The 18,580-nt window shown below is 42.2% G+C and overlaps 2 protein-coding genes across 23 annotated transcripts in view; one reads left to right on the forward strand and one right to left on the reverse strand.

Annotated features, from left to right (window-relative positions):
- Positions 1–4,259, reverse strand: part of si:ch211-283g2.1 (sodium- and chloride-dependent GABA transporter ine) — a 93,296-nt gene extending 89,037 nt beyond the window's left edge. The window contains exons 1-5 of one of the 19 annotated variants that reach the window (XM_052457864.1): positions 4,016–4,259; positions 3,633–3,735; positions 3,213–3,419; positions 2,989–3,044; positions 1,057–2,596 (exon numbers count right to left, since the gene is read on the reverse strand). The gene's annotated coding sequence lies outside the window, so the exon portion shown is untranslated. Of the gene's footprint in view, positions 1–1,056; positions 3,420–3,632; positions 3,736–4,015 lie in introns of all 19 variants that reach the window. The other 18 variants (XM_052457856.1, XM_052457863.1, XM_052457862.1 and 15 more) reach the window with 18 other exon arrangements.
- The window catches only part of LOC118391146 (protein FAM222B), a 141,445-nt gene that overhangs the window by 24,875 nt on the left and 97,990 nt on the right, over positions 1–18,580 (forward strand). The window lies entirely within an intron of this gene.

Genomic DNA, 18,580 nt, shown 5'->3' on the forward strand with positions numbered 1-18,580 from the left:
TCTGACGTGATGCATATTATTAGTTCCCTTTACTAATTATACTAATCAAATGTCAGGGCAGAATAGTCTCCAGTTCCTTCTCCTAGCAAACCACTTGCCTATCATACAACTGAAAAATATGTACATTTAAACAACATCTAACATTGCAAAGAGAGATGCGCTATACAGTTACCTTGGAATGACTCAATATTGCATTCATTTGTCTCAACTCTACCCAGAGGTGGCACTAGAGGTCGACAAGTGGTGAGGCAAAATTTGAACGTCTACCTGACCTGTTGTGTTTACTGAGCAAGAGATCGCTTTATTTCTCACTCTGTTCATCAAAATCCAAGTCACACATAGGTGCCTTATAGGGATATTCTAGAGAGGAGGAGGGGACTTGAATGTCCACATGGCTATCTCTTAGTTGCCTTAGTTGAAGGTTTTTGATTCTGCAGGCGTTCTTACATTTAGTTTGTCAGAGTTCTGTCCTTCCTTTTCTCTGAACGTACAGAGAGAAAGAATTCACATTATTCAAAGTTTCTTAGTAACATAATAGTGATGTGTACCAGTAAAGAGTAAAAGAACATGGCACTTAATTGATCAGTGAGTCATCGAAGTACCATTCCAATTCTACACAATCATCATATTTCCCACTGCGCTAACAGGTTTACCAAAAGGAACAGATTGGTGAATAGATGATTGACCAACAAATATGATGATGTTATTCTGAGTCATTATTGCATCACTTTCAAGTGAGAGTTGCTGTTCATATTTCAAGCTACTAGAAGGCTATCTGAAGGTCTCTCACTTTTCTGTTCAGCCCGTTGTCACGAAAGCCTTTTGCAAAGGGGTTGTTGTCTATCTCTATTTTGTTATCTGTTGGGTAAATTAGCACGCCTCATTAATTATAGTTTTACACATCTCTTATTATGCTCTTTTGTAGGGAAGCATTTGACTTCCCAGATTTTACATGCACTGTGCATATTCACCCTCCAGATGGCACTCTTATCAACACAATCAGAATACAGTTGTTCCAGTATCTCCTGTGAAATGCTAAAGGTGTCGTGGCCTTACCTCTGAGTTCTGGTAGGCAGTGACAGCGATGAAGGCTGCCTCAGGGAAGGTGAAGCGCAGGTAGTCCCCTGACAGAGGGCTGTGGCGGGGCTGGTACTTATGCATGGAGTGGAGAACCACCTGCAAAACATATGATACCTGTTACTCGTATTCAGTGGAGGCTGCTGAGGGGAGAGCGGCTCTTAATAATGGCTGGAACGGAGCAAATGGAATGGCATCAAACATGGAAACCATGTGTTTGATGTATTTGATATCATTCCTCTTACTCCACTCCAGCCATTACCATGAGCACCTTCTCCCCAATTAACGTGCGACCAACCTCCTGTGCTAGCATTGTAGAAAAGGCAATCATTTTTCATAGTCTTTTAATCACACTTAGTTTACTGTTCCTTTAATTGCACTTTTTAGCTAACTGTCCATTTAATTGCAGGCACCTCTGAGCCATAGAGATGTATAGAGATCCCAATGTATCCGTCTACAATGGCCCTGCCTATGTTAATATTGCCTTTTGGGTACTAAAGATCTCTATTCTCTGAGCACACCTAAAACTAATTTAATTTGCTAAATACTTGAATTCCTTTGTCTTTTAGTTTCAGTGCCAGGCAGTAGTACAAACCTCTCCAACAATCATCCCTTTATTTCTATTATCTGTGCATCACATTAGCCAACTATAAGTAACCCACAATATTGTTTACATTTTACTTTGCTTGTCATGTTTCAATTGATGTGCATTTAAAGATTATTTAATTATTAAGTCAAATGTTGAGTTGTTGTCACATATTGATAGGAATGTTTGCATGTTGGAAAGATCTCATTTATACCTTGAAATGAATCTATTTGTAAAATGCTTTGGAGAGTTTTAATTAGGATTTGACTATTGGCTCTGAGATTGTGTTGGAATGTGACAAGTAATATTGTTTATGATGTAAAATATGCTGATGAAAATATGTTCTGTGTATTTTTAGAACACAAAACCTATGGAAATGATCATGGATTATGTTTGATTAGAGGAAATAAACAGCAGCACAGACTCTCTCTAAAACAGAACCTCAATTCTCTCCCTATCCTAACCGGAGAACCTGTATTACCTACCTCACCCACTGCATTCAAACTAGGCAACCTGCCATAGTAAGTATGCCTGCCAATACATACACTCCATCTCATCCTACATGGTGATATCCTCATATTTGCAGCAGTATCTGATATATTTACAGAGGTATCTGATATGAAAGCAAAGCATCTATTACTTCATTGTATCACCAAACTTAACATTCAGTGGTTATCATCTATTGCAACACTATCATGGTGACATGGCACTTTTAGTGTCACAGATAGTGCCAGGGTCTTCCGTGCCAAGCCTTACCGGGCTATTGGAGTTGAGGGTGTTGGTGAGTTTGCTTGTGGAAAGAGACTTGGCACTGCATCCACCTCTCTCCCAGGGCGGGTGAGTTTGCTTGTGGAAAGAGACTGGGCACTGCATCCACCTCTCTCCCAGGGCGGGTGAGTTTGCTTGTGGAAAGAGACTGGGCACTGCATCCACCTCTCTCCCAGGGCAGGTGAGTTTGCTTGTGGAAAGAGACTGGGCACTGCATCCACCTCTCTCCCAGGGCGGGTGAGTTTGCTTGTGGAAAGAGACTGGGCACTGCATCCACCTCTCTCCCAGGGCGGGTGAGTTTGCTTGTGGAAAGAGACTGGGCACTGCATCCACCTCTCTCCCAGGGCGGGTGAGTTTGCTTGTGGAAAGAGACTGGGCACTGCATCCACCTCTATCCTAGGGCAGGTGAGTTTGCTTGTGGAAAGAGACTGGGCACTGCATCCACCTCTATCCCAGGGCGGGTGAGTTTGCTTGTGGAAAGAGACTGAGCACTGCATCCACCTCTATCCCAGGGCGGGTGAGTTTGCTTGTGGAAAGAGACTGGGCACTGCATCCACCTCTCTCCCAGGGCGGGTGAGTTTGCTTGTGGAAAGAGACTGGGCACTGCATCCACCTCTCTCCTAGGGCGGGTGAGTTTGCTTGTGGAAAGAGACTGGGCACTGCATCCACCTCTCTCCCAGGGCAGGTGAGTTTGCTTGTGGAAAGAGACTGGGCACTGCATCCACCTCTCTCCCAGGGCGGGTGAGTTTGCTTGTTGAAAGAGACTGGGCACTGCATCCACCTCTCTCCCAGGGCGGGTGAGTTTGCTTGTGGAAAGAGACTGGGCACTGCATCCACCTCTCTCCCAGGGCGGGTGAGTTTGCTTGTGGAAAGAGACTGGGCACTGCATCCACCTCTCTCCCAGGGCAGGTGAGTTTGGTTGGATGAAGAAGTGGTTGGAAAGGTGGGGTTCAGTCATACCACTCACTACCCAGTGATCCCTGCTCCACTGTACAGAACAGATGTATAGTGTCAATATACATGGATTACACAGTAACAAAAGCACCTTATGCAGTTATTATACAAGCATACATTAGTAAAAGCTTATCAATCTCTATAAACACAATCCCTACCCTGCAACTGTTTGTGAAACATGGTAGCCAATAGATAACAAAATAGAAATAAATATTAATGCTGAGAGGGGTATGTGAGGTAGGCCTACCTTGTATTTGTTATCATCAGACTCGACCATCTCCATCATCAGCATGTACTTTGCCCGAGGATTTAACCCCGTCACAGTGACTACGCAGTTTGGAAACATGCGCCTATAACATCAGGCGGTAAATTTGAACACTTTTGAACTAACAGGTCGCCTCAATCGCTTATTCAATCACATAGAGCGGCAGGATAGACAATACAACTTTTCCTTTAAATTATAATGGTACATTGTCATTATGAAAGAAACATATACTTTCTCTAATACATTTCCAACACAGCATAACTCTTTCAAAGCCTTTCTTCTCCAAAAAAAAACGACACAGCTAGGACAAGGGATTATTATAAATGGCTACCGGTAATTATTTATCATCCATCCACACATTCTACCTTCCTGTTTTGGTGAAAAGCATCTCTGTTCCGATATCTCCAAACTGTTCCCATAGCTCGCGACCCTGGAGCGACACGCGGATTTGAAGAGTTGGAAACTTAATTTCACCCCCAAATTCACCGCTGACGTTCCAAGAACTGCGTCGCCGAAACGTATCTTTCCAATCCAGTACAATATATTTATTTGCGTCATTCAGGACAAGTTTAGCCTATTTGGTTATAAATTATTTCCATAGACCTATGACAATAGACTGCATATGCTAATTCTACCCCTCTCAATAGGAAAAGAGCAATAACCGTACTGGAAGACTCAATTAGGACCACTTGAACACTATTATGCAACATATCCAATAACATTTAGTTGTCAAGGTCTATCCATGAAACACAAACATTCCTGGTGGACAATAAATCGTAGTTCTTGGACTGAGAGTTGTATATTACCAATCCCACAAAGTATGACTCCAAACACCCAGAAAAGGCTACTCTCCTGGATGTTATACTCACAAATAATTCTGATAGGTATTAGTCTGGTGTTTTCTTTAATGACCTTATTGATCACTGTTTTACAAACTGTGTCCTTAATGGCTGCTCAATGAAACAAACTGTCCTGATTTGTCATCAACGCTTGCTAAAAAAACTTTAATGAGCAAGCCTTCCTTCATGACCTGGCCTCTGTAAATTGGTATAGAAGCAGCTTGATTCCCTCTGTCGAAGAGCTTGGGCCTTCTTTTTTGACATTTTCTTTTTTTACATTTTCAGTGATATTGTTACAACTTCTGTGTCCGAACCACGGGACGGTTGAACTAACGTCTGCTAATGTGATTAGCATGAGGTTGTAAGTAACAAGAACATTTCCCAGAACACAAACATATCTTATATGGGCAGAAAGCTTCAATTCTTGTTAATCTAACTGCACTGTCCAATTTACAGTAGCTATTACAGTGAAAAAAAATAGCATGCCATTGTTTGAGGAGTGTGCACAGTTAACTTGAAAAGTTATTAATAAACAAATTAGGCACATTTGGGCAGTCTTGATACAACATTTTGAACAGAAATACAACGGTTCATTGGATCAGTCTAAAACATTGCACATACACTGCTGCCATCTAGTGACCAAAATCTAAATTGTACCTGGGTTGGAATAATACATTATGGCCTTTCTCTTGCATTTCAAAGATGATGGTACAAAAAATACAAAAGAACTGTTGTTTTTTCTTTGTATTATCTTTTACCAGATCTATTGTGTTATATTCTCCTACGTTCCTTTCACATTTCCACAAACATAAGTGTTTCCTTTCAAATGGTACCAAGAACATGCATATCCTTCAAGAATATGCATATCCTTGCTTCAGGGCCAGAGCTTTAGGCTAAATTTGAAAAAAATGGGCAGATCCTTAAGAACAAACACGCCCCAATAAATAAAATGAGAATTAAAAACAAGTTCAGCCCCTGGTTTGACCGTGATCTTGCAGAGTTACTCCACTTCAAGAACTGCATTTGGCGAAAGGCTTGGCACACGCATACTCAGGCTGACTGGCTCTCATACAGGCAAATGAGAAATAAGTGCACTCAGCCTATCCGGAAGGCCAAAGTTAATTATTTTAAGGAGCAGTTCTCACTCTGTGGGTCTAACCCCATGAAGTTCTGGAAAACGGTTAAAAGACCTGGAGAATAAACCCTCCTCCTCACAGCTGCCCGTGTCCCTTAAAGTTGATGAGGTGGCTGTTACTGACAAGAAGCACATGGCGTAGCTTTTTAATCACCACTTCATTAAGTCAGGATTCCCATTTGACTCAGCCATGCCTTCTTGCCTGTTCAACATTTCCTCATCTCGCACCCCTTCTAATGCGACTAGCCCTGATGCTCCACCCTCTTTTTTACCCTGCCCCGCTACAAAGTTTCTCCCTGCAGGTGGTCACTGAGTCTGAGGTGCTAAACTTGACCCCCAAAAAACATCTGGGTCAGATGGTTTAGACCCTTTCTTCTTTAAGGTTGCTGCACCTATCATCACCAAGCTTATCTCTGACCTTTTTAATCTGTCTCTCCTTTCTGTTGAGATTCTCTTTGCTTGGAAGGCAGACACAGTCCATCCTTTATTTAAAGGCGGAGATCAAGCTGATCCTAGCTGGTATAGGCATATTTCTATTTTGCCCTGTTTATCAAAAGTGTTGGAAAAACTTGTCAATAATCAACTGACTGGCTTTCTTGATGTCTATAGTATTCTCAATGGTATGCATTCTGGTTTCCGCTGAGGTTATGGATGTATCACTGCAACCTTAAAGGTCCTCAATGATGTCACCATTGCTCTTGATTCTAAGCAGCGTGGTGCTGCTATTTTTATTGACTTGGCCAAAGGATTTGATACGATAGACCATTCCATTATTGTGGGCCGGCTAAGGTGTAGTGGTGTCTGAGGAGTCTTTGGCCTGATTGGCTAACTACCTCTCAAAGAGTGCAGTGTATAAAGTCAGAACATATGCTGTCTCAGCTATTGCCTGTCACCAAGGGTGTACCCCAAGGCTCGATCCTAGGCCACACGCTCTTCTCAATTTACATCAACAACATAGCTCAGGTAGTAGGAAGCTCTCTCATAAATTTATATGCAGATGCAGTCTTATACTAAGATGGATGTTGTGTTAAATGCTCCACAACAAAGCTTTCTTAGTGTCCAACAAGCTTTCTGTCTTTAACCTTGATCTGAACACCTCCAAAACAAAGGTCATGTGGTTTGGTAGGAAGAATGGCCCTCTCCCCACAGGTATGATTACTACTTCTGAGGGTTTAGAGCTTGAGGTAGTCACCTCATACGAGTACTTGGGAGTATGGTTTCCTCTATCGTAATCGCTCCTCTTTCACCCCAGCTGCCAAACTAACCCTGATTCAGATGACCATGCTGGATTACGGAGACGTAATTTATAGATAGGCAGATAACGGTGCTCTCGAGCGGCTAGATGTTCTTTATAATTCGGCCATCAGATTTGCAACCAATGCTCCTTATAGGACACATCACTGCACTCTATACTCTTCTGTAAACTGGTCATCTCTGTATGCCCCTCGCAAGACCCACTGGTTGATGCTTATTTATAAAAACCCTCTTAGGCCTCACTTACCCCTATCTGAGAAATCTACTGCAGCCCTCATCCTCCACATACAACACCCATTCTGCCAGTCACATTCTGTTAAAGATCCCAAAGCACACACATCCTTGGTTCGCTCATCTTTTCAGTTCGCTGCAGCTAGCGACTGGAATGAGCTGCAACAAACTGGACAGTTAACTTCATTCAAAGACTCAGTCGTGGACACTCTTACTGACAGTTATGGCTGCGTCACGTGATGTATTGTTGTCTTTACCTTCTTGCCCTTTGTGCTGTTGTCTGTGCCCAATAATGTTTGTACCCTCTTTTGTGCTGCTACCATGTTGTGCTGCTGCCATGTTGTGTTGCTACCATGTTGTTGTCATGTTGTGTTGCTACCATGCTGTGTTGTCATGTGTCGCTGCGATGCTATGTTGTTGTCTTAGGTCTCTCTTTATGTAGTGTTGTCTCTTGTCGTGATGTGTGTTTTGTCCTATATTTTTTATTTAATTTATTTTTCTTTTTAATCCCAGCCCCCATCCCCACAGGAGGCCTTTTGTCTTTTGGTAGGCTGTCATTGTAAATAAGAATTTGTTCTTAACTGACTTGCGGAGTTAAATAAAGGTTAAAAAAAATTACAAATAATAAAAAATGGGTAGTCTCCACAGAGCGGCTTCTCATACAGATACATGGCCTTGGAGCGCCAGTCAGTGAGTGCTCTTGTTATCCCACTCTGATTTACTCCAAACTCATACCGAGATCAGTGATCTGCACTTGAGATCTGATTCAGACAGTAATCCCCTATACTTTTTCCTCCCATATGGAAGACAAGACAGAGGTGTGTGAGGTGTTGGGACATCAATCGGAACCCCACTTTGATCTTTCAGTTTAGAGTAGCCTAAATGTTGGTGTGTGAAAAGAGGGGAGCAGGGTGGGGGGGTGTTCAGTATAGTCAGTGACATTGGGGTTCCCCAACTTCAAAACCCCCAACTCCCTGGCAAGGTGCTAATCCTGTGGTGTGGGAAGCCAGGCTTCTCCAAAAAATTGACAAAAAAATAAATAAATATTTAATCTCTGTGTTTCATAATTGTACTTTGCCCTGAGCAAGGCAGTTAACCCACTGTTCCCGGGCACCTAAGACGTGGATATCGATTATGGCAGCCCCCCGCACCTCTCTGATTCAGAGGGGTTGGGTTAATGTGGTAGACACATTTCAGTTGAAGTCATTCAGTTGTACAACTGACTAGGTATACCCCTTTCCCTTTCAATTTGCAAGATACTGAATGTATCTCACAGGAGAAAGCATCCGAGCAAAACAGCACCCCTCTGTCTCTATGTGTAGGCCATCTATCTGATGCTGTCTGGTCCAAACGAGTATGACATTGTTTCCGCCTGTAACATTGAAGGCAAAAGAGAAGCCAGCGAGCATCTGGCCTCTTTGACAAAAAGGATATAAATAATTAGCCAATCAGCATTGAGCTAAACTGAGTGAGCTCAACTGTGAATGGTCCTGGTGCACCAAAAGAAAGTGTCAAGGGAAGCCAGCTTGGATTTGGCATCACTCCTATCAAATCCCATTGAGAGCATACATCATTGACAGAACGTACATTTTTGCATCTCATTGTGTTGTTGTCCTGCGGTGGCTAGCTAGCCAGCTAGCAAAATGGTCTCTTTGCTAAATTAGCCATGGATGGAGATTTGGATTTGTGGTTTTACTTAATTCTCCGCACTGGCCAATGATTATAACGGCGATTCTGATCCAACCATTAATTCATACATTGTACCCTTGGCCTGAGAGGATGGAAGTTCAATATGTAGCTAAAAGGCTAATGTTAACTAGCGAACATAGCCCATAAATGGAAGTTAAGCTAGCAAGCAAGCATTTTAGCCAGGTAGCCTAGGACAACAAAAAATAAACTGTGTACTGTATGACACAGTGATAGACCATTTTGTCAACATGAAACATGTTTTTATACTTGCACACACACACACACAAATCAGATCCATGGACAGGCCCATCATATTTAGCTTACGTTGACTGGACTAAATTGTTTTTGGTATCTTTTAGTTGTCACTGTATTAGACTAAGCAAAGGTGACTTGATGGTGAAGTTGAAATGGTGCAAGCAGCTCCTGTTTTCTTTGCGACTTGCCGTAACTCTGTGGTTCTAAATCAATAGTTTAGTGGTCCGAAAATGTTGCTTGACCATGCTGTAGGTCATGTAACTGTCTTACTGTACATGCAATATGCTCTGTGGACTTTACTGAACAGAAGTTGCTATGCGGTTTTATGATAAATCCTGTAAGGTTGAATTTATTCTGCCACTGTCTTATTGTCTCGGCCTTTAGGCCTATATATCAAGTTCGCAAGGATTATGAATGAACAGGTTATAGAGCAAACAACGCAATTATCACAACACATGTTTTTTTAGGGGGGGCTTGGCTTCCCCAGTGATTTTTTGGTTCTGGTTGTACATTCAGTGGAGAAAAACTAAAGGGTTATGGTCAGTATATACAATCACGGGTAGGGCACTGGAACCAATATATACTTCTAAGTATTGCAGAGCCAACAACAAAGCAAGATCTTCTTGTTCTATTGTCGCATAGTTTGACATTTATTAAATTTACGTGAAAAATAACAAACGGGATGATCCACTCCACTCTTGTCCTGCTGCAGTAGAACAGCACCAGCACCTCTGGCACTAGCATCTACCTCAAGTTTGAGCGGTTGTTCAAAATCTGGAGCAGCAAGTACAGGTGTACTACATAAGAGTGATTTCGCTGATTCAAAAGCTCTCTTACAATCAGGGGACCACACAAATGATCTAGCCGGACTAAGCAAATCGGTCAATGGAGCAACTACCGCAGAGAAATTCTTACAGAAGCTACGGTAGTAGCCAACCATCCCTAAAAAGCGGCGTAGCTCTCGTCTGGTGGTAGGTGCAGGGAATACAGTTATAGCCAAGACCTTGGCATCAACAGGGCGCACCTGTCCATGGCCAACCTCTTTACCGAGATAGGTAACAGTAGCCTTCCCAAACTCGCACTTTGCCAAGTTCAGGGTTAGAGAAGCAGCTGCCAACCGTTCACATACTACCCTTAGCGAGTCAACATGATCTGACCACTCAGACGAATAAATCACTAGGTCATCAAGGTATGCACTACAATTAGGAACGCCAGCTAATACGGAGTTAACCAGTCGTTGGAAGGTGGCTGGTGCATTTCGCATCCCAAAAGCCATGACTGAGTACTGTAGGAAGTTGTCTGGGGTCACAAAGACCCGTAACATAACTCATGCAAATTATTATTGTGACGAAGTAAAAGTGTGAACGAAATAACCACGACAACAGAAATCTACCGTCAAACTCCAGGTTTATTTATAAACACACGGTAATGGGGGGAGCAGGAAAAGGGGCTGAGCTGGACCCAATGAAAGAAACAATAAGTATTCAAAAACACCCCTAAGCTAGACTAGCCTACTTTAACAACAGCTAACTAACCAAAAATACAGTGGGTGGTCCGCCCAGTTCTAACTAGTGTATTTAACAAAGTTCACCTACGGGTAGTGTATGCCCATGGGCGATTTGTCTTAGTTTCCCCCTTTTCCCACCAGCAACAAACATACACCATAACCAAAAACAATACTCACAGGTGATGACAAAGTGCTATGAGGTGATTAAACAAAAGAGAGGTTAAGACACAAAGCGAGAGTGAACCACAGAGACCTACAAACATGGCATTTACAGAGAGATTGAGCTCTAGAACAAACAAATGATGGGGTTTTTAAACCATGGGGAAGGAACTGTGATAGGTTAGGAAACAGGATAAGGTGTGTCTTCTGATTGATGATTGATTGTTGACTGATTGGGGAGTGATAATTTTCACCTGTGAGGGGAGAAGGAGAGAAAAGAAACACACACACAGGATACACACACACACAGGATAACTGTATCCGTAACACTACCTTATATAATGTTACTTACCCTACATCATTCATCTCATATGCATACGTATATACTGTACTCTATATCATCGACTGCATCCTTATGTAATACATGTATCACTAGCCACTTTAACTATGCCACTTTGTTTACTTTGTCTACATACTCATCTCATATGTATATACTGTACTCGATACCATCTACTGTATGCTGCCCTGTACCATCACTCATTCATATATCCTTATGTACATATTCTTTATCCCCTTACACTGTGTATAAGACAGTAGTTTTGGAATTGTTAGTTAGATTACTTGTTGGTTATCACTGCATTGTCGGAACTAGAAGCACAAGCATTTCGCTACACTCGCATTAACATCTGCTAACCATGTGTATGTGACAAATAAAATTTGATTTGATTTGATTTGGATTTGTCCACGTATTCTAAGTCAGAGCCGTCCAGAGTAGTGATGTTGGACAGGCGGGCAGGTGCAGGCAGCGATCGGTTGAAGAGCATGCATTTAGTTGTACTTGTATTTAAGAGGAATTGGAGGCCACGGAAGGAGAGTTGTATGGCATTGAAGCACTTCTGGAGGTTAGATAACACAGTGTCCAAAGAAGGGCCAGAAGTATACAGAATGGTGTCGTCTGCGTAGAGGTGGATCAGAGACTCACCAGCAGCAAGAGCGACATCATTGATGTATACAGAGAAGAGAGTCGGTCCAATAATTGAACCCTGTGGCACCCCCATAGAGACTGCCAGAGGTCCGGACAGCAGACCCTCCGATTTGACACACTGAACTCTATCAGAGAAGTAGTTGGTGAACCAGGCGAGGCAATCATTTGAGAAACCAAGGCTGTCGAGTCTGCCGATGAGGATGTGGTGATTGACAGTCGAAAGCCTTGGCCAGATCAATGAATACGGCTGCACAGTAATGTTTCTTATCGATGGCGGTTAAGATATCGTTTAGGACCTTGAGCGTGGCTGAGGTGCACCCATGACCAGCTCTGAAACCAGATTGCATAGCAGAGAAGGTACGGTGAGATTCGAAATGGTCGGTAATCTGTTTGTTGACTTGGCTTTCGAAGACCTAAGAAAGGCAGGGTAGGATAGATATAGGTCTGTAGCAGTTTGGGTCAAGAGTGTCCCCCCCTTTGAAGAGGGGGATGACCGCAGCTGCTTTGCAATCTTTGGGAATCTCAGACGACAAGAAAGAGAGGTTGAACAGGCTAGTAATAGGGGTGGCAACCATTTCGACATATCATTTTAGAACGAAAGGGTCCAGATTGTCTAGCCCGGCTGATTTGTAGGGGTCCAGATTTTGCAGCTCTTTCAGAACATCAGCTGACTGAATTTGGGAGAAGGAGAAATGGGGAAGGCTTGGGCGAGTTGTTGTGGGGGGTGCAATGCTGTTGACCGGGGTAGGAGTAGCCAGGTGGAAAGCATGGCCAGCCGTAGAAAAATGCTTATTGAAATTCTCAATTATAGTCGATTTATCAGTGGTGACAGTGTTTCCTATCTTCAGTGCAGTGGGCAGCTGGGAAGAGGTGTTCTTATTCTCCATGGACTTTACAGTGTCCCAGAACTTTTTTGAGTTAGTGTTGCAGGAAGCAAATTTCTGCTTGAAAAGGCTAGCCTTGGCTTTTCTAACTGCCTGTGTATAATGGTTTCTAGCTTCCCTGAACAGCTGCATATCACGGGGGCTGTTCGATGCTAATGCAGAACGCCATAGGATGTTTTTGTGTTTATATGGGGTTAGGTTAAAAAAGACAGTAAAATCACCAGAAATTCAGCTAAAAATGAATTTAATTTAGGAAATCGGTATTCCCAAGAATACATGAAAAAAAATTCTCAATGTAATCAAGGTATGAAATGATTGTAATTGAAAATAATCTCTTATTGTGGTCTGTCACGGATCCCCTTGGTGCTGCTGCTCATTCCATTCACCAGCTTCTGAGGTCTACGTTATGGCCTTCTAGACGTCACTGAACTAGATTAATTACCATCAACCCTGGACTGTCTTGTCTAATTACGCACACCTGGTTCCCATTCCACCTGATTAGTATGTGTATATGTGCCCTCTGTTCCCCATTGTCCTTGTCGGTTATTGTTACCATGTCCGTTGGTCTTGTGCTGTTGTCATCGGTTTCCATGCTACGTGTTATTCTGCAGTTGTTTTACAGGCCTCGTCCCATGTGTTATTTAGAGCTTTACACCTCGCCCTTTTGTTTTGTATTCCTCGCTTGTCTCCTATCTTTATACAGAGTGACATGGTCAATTTCAAGTGTACAAAAAGATGTTCCAAACTAACTAGTTGCCTACCCCTGGTTTAGAGTGACAACTTACACATTCAGTAAAGGCCTCCTGTCTATAATAAAGCCCATTTGTGGGGGAAAACTCATTCTGTGCCCCTGCCCAGTCATGTGATATCCATAGATTAGGGCCTGATTAATTTATTTCAATTAACTGATTTCCTTATATGAACTGTAACTCAGTAAAATTGTTAAAACGTTTGCATGTTGCGTTTATAATTTTGTTCAGTATACTTTTTCGAAGTACCTTTTTAGATAAGCTACCAGTAAGAAAAATATAGTTTACTTAACTTCTTTCAGTGTGAAGTATTTGGTAGCTTGGTTATCTTTTCAGAGTAGCTTCCCCGACACACACATCAAATGATCATTAGGAATGGATATGTCATTCTACATATTAAATGCACATTTCATAGAGCTTACAAATATCTTATCCCAGCGTAAGAAGATACAGGGCCCTCAAAGAACATATATGGACTGGAGACTCATGTTATGCAGAGGTAAAACAGAACAGTTCTATAAATGTATATAAATAGCAACTTACTTTCATTCAAGTTACTACACTACAAAATTCACTGCATCAGGCGTATTACCCAAGAGTCCTGCATGTTAATTTTCTTTTGGGGATATTTTAGGTCATTTTTTATTTTTCCAATACTTGCATCTGATAATTCATTATGTTAATAGCTCATTTAATTTCACTTATCGCATGTGAAATGTGAAACAATCCCTACAGAGTAAAGCAAGACAAAACAGTAAATAAAACTCTGATAAAAACAAAATGTAAAAGCCTGACACTCAAATAGACAAACCTTCATTCTGGGCACAAACAAATAGCATACAGTAACATGACCTTCTCATGTCTGTCTGATGTCACTGGCTGGACAGACATTTTGTAAAAATCCTTCAACACTCAAATAAATGCATGTCCTCGTGCTCGTTCATGTTTGCCGGGCCACAGAAAATAATGCGATGTAAAATTCACGGAAATCTATTTCCCTAGCCCATAGTCTGGTGCCGCCCAGATAGGCCTGCTAACGTCTTTATCTTTAGGCTCAACCCAACCAATCAAACACCCTTGGTCCGCACCCAAACTGGAGAGTCAGTCTCCACTGTGACTGGGCTAAGTTGTCACCCTCACCCAGCCCTCACCCTAAACCGTGTCACCTGACACCTCCCGCGTACATCATCCATACATTTAATTTAGTTGAAATATTATACAAATATGGTGCCATATAATGCCACCCACAATGAAAGCTCCTGGAAGATGGTTGCAGTTATATTTGATATGTAGATGATTCAAACGACAAACATCTACATCAAGAAGAGTCATTGCATCATATTCAGTTGAAATGAGCTGCTGATGCTTGGGTACCCTTTCCTTTGTACTCAAGATCTAAGCCGCAATTGATTGCATTTCCATGGCATGAACTATAAAGTCTGTGTGGTAGGGAAAATCTGTATGGATGTGCTGTTGCAACACATTTTTGAAAGTTTCAAGAGGAATCATCTCAGTTGTCTGTTTCTTAGGTGGTTCTCTTCAAGTCATAATGTTAAATTATTCAGTTACTTCAATAACCAGTTAAGTTCACGTCATGTTTGAACAATGTTTGATTGGGTGCGTCTGAATATTGACAAAAAATAATTAGACAAGATGTAAAACAAAACACCTCTTAAAATGCGATGGTGGAAAGATACACTACATGACCAAAAGTATGTGGACACCTGTTCGTCAAACATCTCATTCCAAAATCATGGCCATTAATATGGAGTTGGTCACTCCCCCTTTGCTGCTATAACAGTCTCCACTCTTCTGGGAAGGCTTTCCACTAGATGTTGGAACATTGCTGCGGATACTTGCTTCCATTCAGACACAAGCTTTAGTGAGGTCGGGCACTGATGTTGAGCGATTAGGCCAGGCTCGCAGTTGGCATTCCGATTCATCCGAAAGGTTTTTGATGGGGTTGAGGTCAGGGCTCTGTGCAGGCCAGTCAAGGCCACACCGATCTCGACAAACCATTTCTTTATGGACCTCGCTTTGTGCAAGGGGGCATTGTCATGCTGAAACAGGAAAGGGCCTTCCCCAAACTGTTGCCACAAAGTTTGAAACCACAGAATCGTCTAGAATGTCATTGTATGCTGTAGCGTTAATATTTCCCTTCGCTGGAACTAAGGGACCTAGCCCGAACCATGAAAAGCAGCTCCAGACCATTATTCCCCCTCCACCAAACTTTACAGTTGTTGCTATTTTGTTGCCTTACAACCTGGAATTAAAATATATTTGGGTGGGGGGATTGTATCATTTGATTTACCCAACATGCCTACCACTTTGAAGACGCAAAATATTTTTGGGGTGAAACAAACAAGAAATAAGACAAAAGAATGGAAAACTTGAGCTTGCATAACTATTCACCCCCCAAAGTCAATACTTTGTAGAGCCACCTTTTGCAGCAATTTAAGCTGCCAGTCTCTTGTGGTATGTCTCTATAAACTTGGCACATCGAGCCACTAGGATGTTTGCCCATTCTTCAAGGCAAAACTGCTCCAGCTCCTTCAAGTTGGATGGGTTCTGCTGGAGTACAGCGATCTTTAAGTCATACCACAGATTCTCAATTGGATTGAGGTCTGGGCTTTGACTTGGCCATTCCAAGACATTTAAATGTTTTTCCTTAAACCACTCGAGTGTTGCTTTAGCAGTATGTTTAGGGTCATTGTTCTGTTGGAAGGTGAACATCCATCCCAGTCTCAAATCTCTGGAAGACTGAAACAGGTTTCCCTTCAAGAATTTCCTTAAATTCTGACCAGTTTCCCAGTCCCTGCTGATGAAAAACATCATTGTGTTGGTGTTCTCAGGGTGATGAGAGGTGTCGGGTTTGCGTCAGAAATAGCATTTTCCATTATGGCCAAAAAGCTACATTTTAGTCTCATCTGACCAGAGTACCTTCTTTCATATGTTTGGGGAGTCTCCCACCTGCCTTTTGGTGAACACCAAACGTGTTTGCTTATTTTATTTTTCAAAGAGGTGAAGCAATGTCTTTTTTTTCTGGACACTCTTCCGTAAAGCCCAGCTCTGTGGAGTGTACGGCTTAAAGTGGTCCTACGGGCAGATACTCCAATCTTCGCTACGGAGCTTTGCAGCTCCTTCAGGGTTATCTTTGGTCTCTTTGTTGCCTCTCTGAATAATACCCTCCTTGCCTGGTCTGTGAGTTTTGGTGGGCAGCCATCTCTTGGCAGTTTTTTGAGGTGTCATATTCTTTACATTGTTTAATAATGGATTTAATGGTTCTCCATGGGATGTTCAAAGTTTCTGATCTTTTTAAAATGAAAATATTTTGGGATTTTTTTTAAAACAAGATATTTTTTCTATTTCCTATTTATACTATTTTGTGATGTCCATTATATTAAATCAAATTAAAAATCATCCATTTAAATTACAAGTTGTAACGCAACAAAATAGGAAAAACGGCAAGGGGGATTAATCATTTTGCAAGGCACTGTAGTGTTCTCCTGGCATCCGCCAAACCCAGATTTGTAAGTCAGACTTCCAGATGGTGAAGTGTGATTCATCCCTCCAGAGAACGCGTTTACACTGCTCCAGAGTCCAATGGCAGCAAACGTTACACCATTCCAGCCAACGCTTGGCATTGTGCATGCTGATCTTAGGCTAGTGTGCAGCTCTCGGCCATGGAAACCGATTTCATGAAGCTCCCAACCAAAAGGTTCTTGTGCTGATGTTGCTTCCAGAGGCAGTTTGGAACTCGCTAGTGAGTTTTGCAACCTGGGACAGACGATTTTTGCGCACTTCAGCACTCAGCAGTCCAGTTCTGTGAGCTTGTGTGGCCTACCACTTTGCGGGTGAGCTGTTGTTACTCCTAGATTTTTCCACTTCACAATAACAGCACTTACAATTGACGAAGAGAGAAATTTGACGAACTGATTTGTTAGAAAAGGTGGCATCCTATCACCGTGACACGTTGAAAGTCACTGAGCTCTTCAGCAAGGCCATTCTACAGCCAATGTTTGTCTATGGAGACTGCATGGCTGTGTGCTTGATTTTATACACGTCAGCAACGAGTGTGGCTGGAATAGCCAAATTCACAATTTTGAAGGGTGTCCACATACTTGTGTGTGTATACAGTGCATTTGGAAAGTATTCAGACCCCGTCTCTTTTACCACATTTTGTTACGTTACAGCCTTAACCTAAAATGGATTAATGTTTCCCTCAATCTACACACAAAAAAACATAATGACAAAGCGAAAACAGGTTGATACATTTTCGCTAATTTATAAAAAACTAAAAACAGATATCTTATTTACATAAGTATTCAAACCCAAAATTGAGCTCAGGTGCATCCTGTTTCCATTGATCATCCTTGAAATGTTTCTACAACTTGAAGTCCACCTGTGGTAAATTCAATTGATTGCACATTATTTGGAAAGGTACACACCGGTCTATATCCACAGTTGGCAGTGCATGTCAGAGCAAAAAACAAGCCTTGAGGTCGAAGGAATTGCCCGTAGAGCTCCGAGACAGGATTGTGTCGAGGCACAGATCTGGGGAAGGTTACCAAAACATTTCTGCAGCATTGAAGGTCCCCAAGAACACAATGGCCTCCATCATTCTTAAATGGAAGAAGTTTGGAACCACCAAGACTTGCCAGAGCTGGTTTCCCGGCCAAACTGAGCAATCGGGGGAGAAAGGCCTTTCTCAGGGAGGTGACCAAGAATCTGATGGTCACTGACAGAGCTCCAGAGTTCCTCTGTGGAGATGGGAGCACCTTCCAGAAGGATAACCATCTCTGCAACACTCCACCAATCAGTCACCTTGAGTCATACCCAAGAAGACTCAAGGCTGTAATCGCTGCCAAAGGTGCTTCAACAAAGTACTGAGTAAAGGGTCTGAATATTTATGTAAATGTGATATTTCCGGGATGGGGGTTTTACACACATTTCTAAAAACCTGTTTCTGCGTTGTCATAATGGGGTATTGTGTGTAGATTGATGAGGGGGAATTTAAAAGAAAATCAATTTTAGAATAAGGCTGTAACGTAACAAAATGTGTTAAAAGTCATGGGTCTGAATACTTTCCCGAATGTACTGTATATGGTGTAGGTCAAATAACCATGCCAAAATAAGGGCCTAGTATCTCTTTCCAAAAAAACGTACTTTGTATGGGGGCATGGAGGGGCGTCGAGGCGAGATGTCAAACACCTGTTATTGCAAAACTGTTTGGGGTCTGATTA

The sequence above is a fragment of the Oncorhynchus keta genome, chromosome 12, assembly GCF_023373465.1.
Source record: "Oncorhynchus keta strain PuntledgeMale-10-30-2019 chromosome 12, Oket_V2, whole genome shotgun sequence".
Taxonomy (NCBI): Eukaryota; Metazoa; Chordata; class Actinopteri; order Salmoniformes; family Salmonidae; genus Oncorhynchus; species Oncorhynchus keta.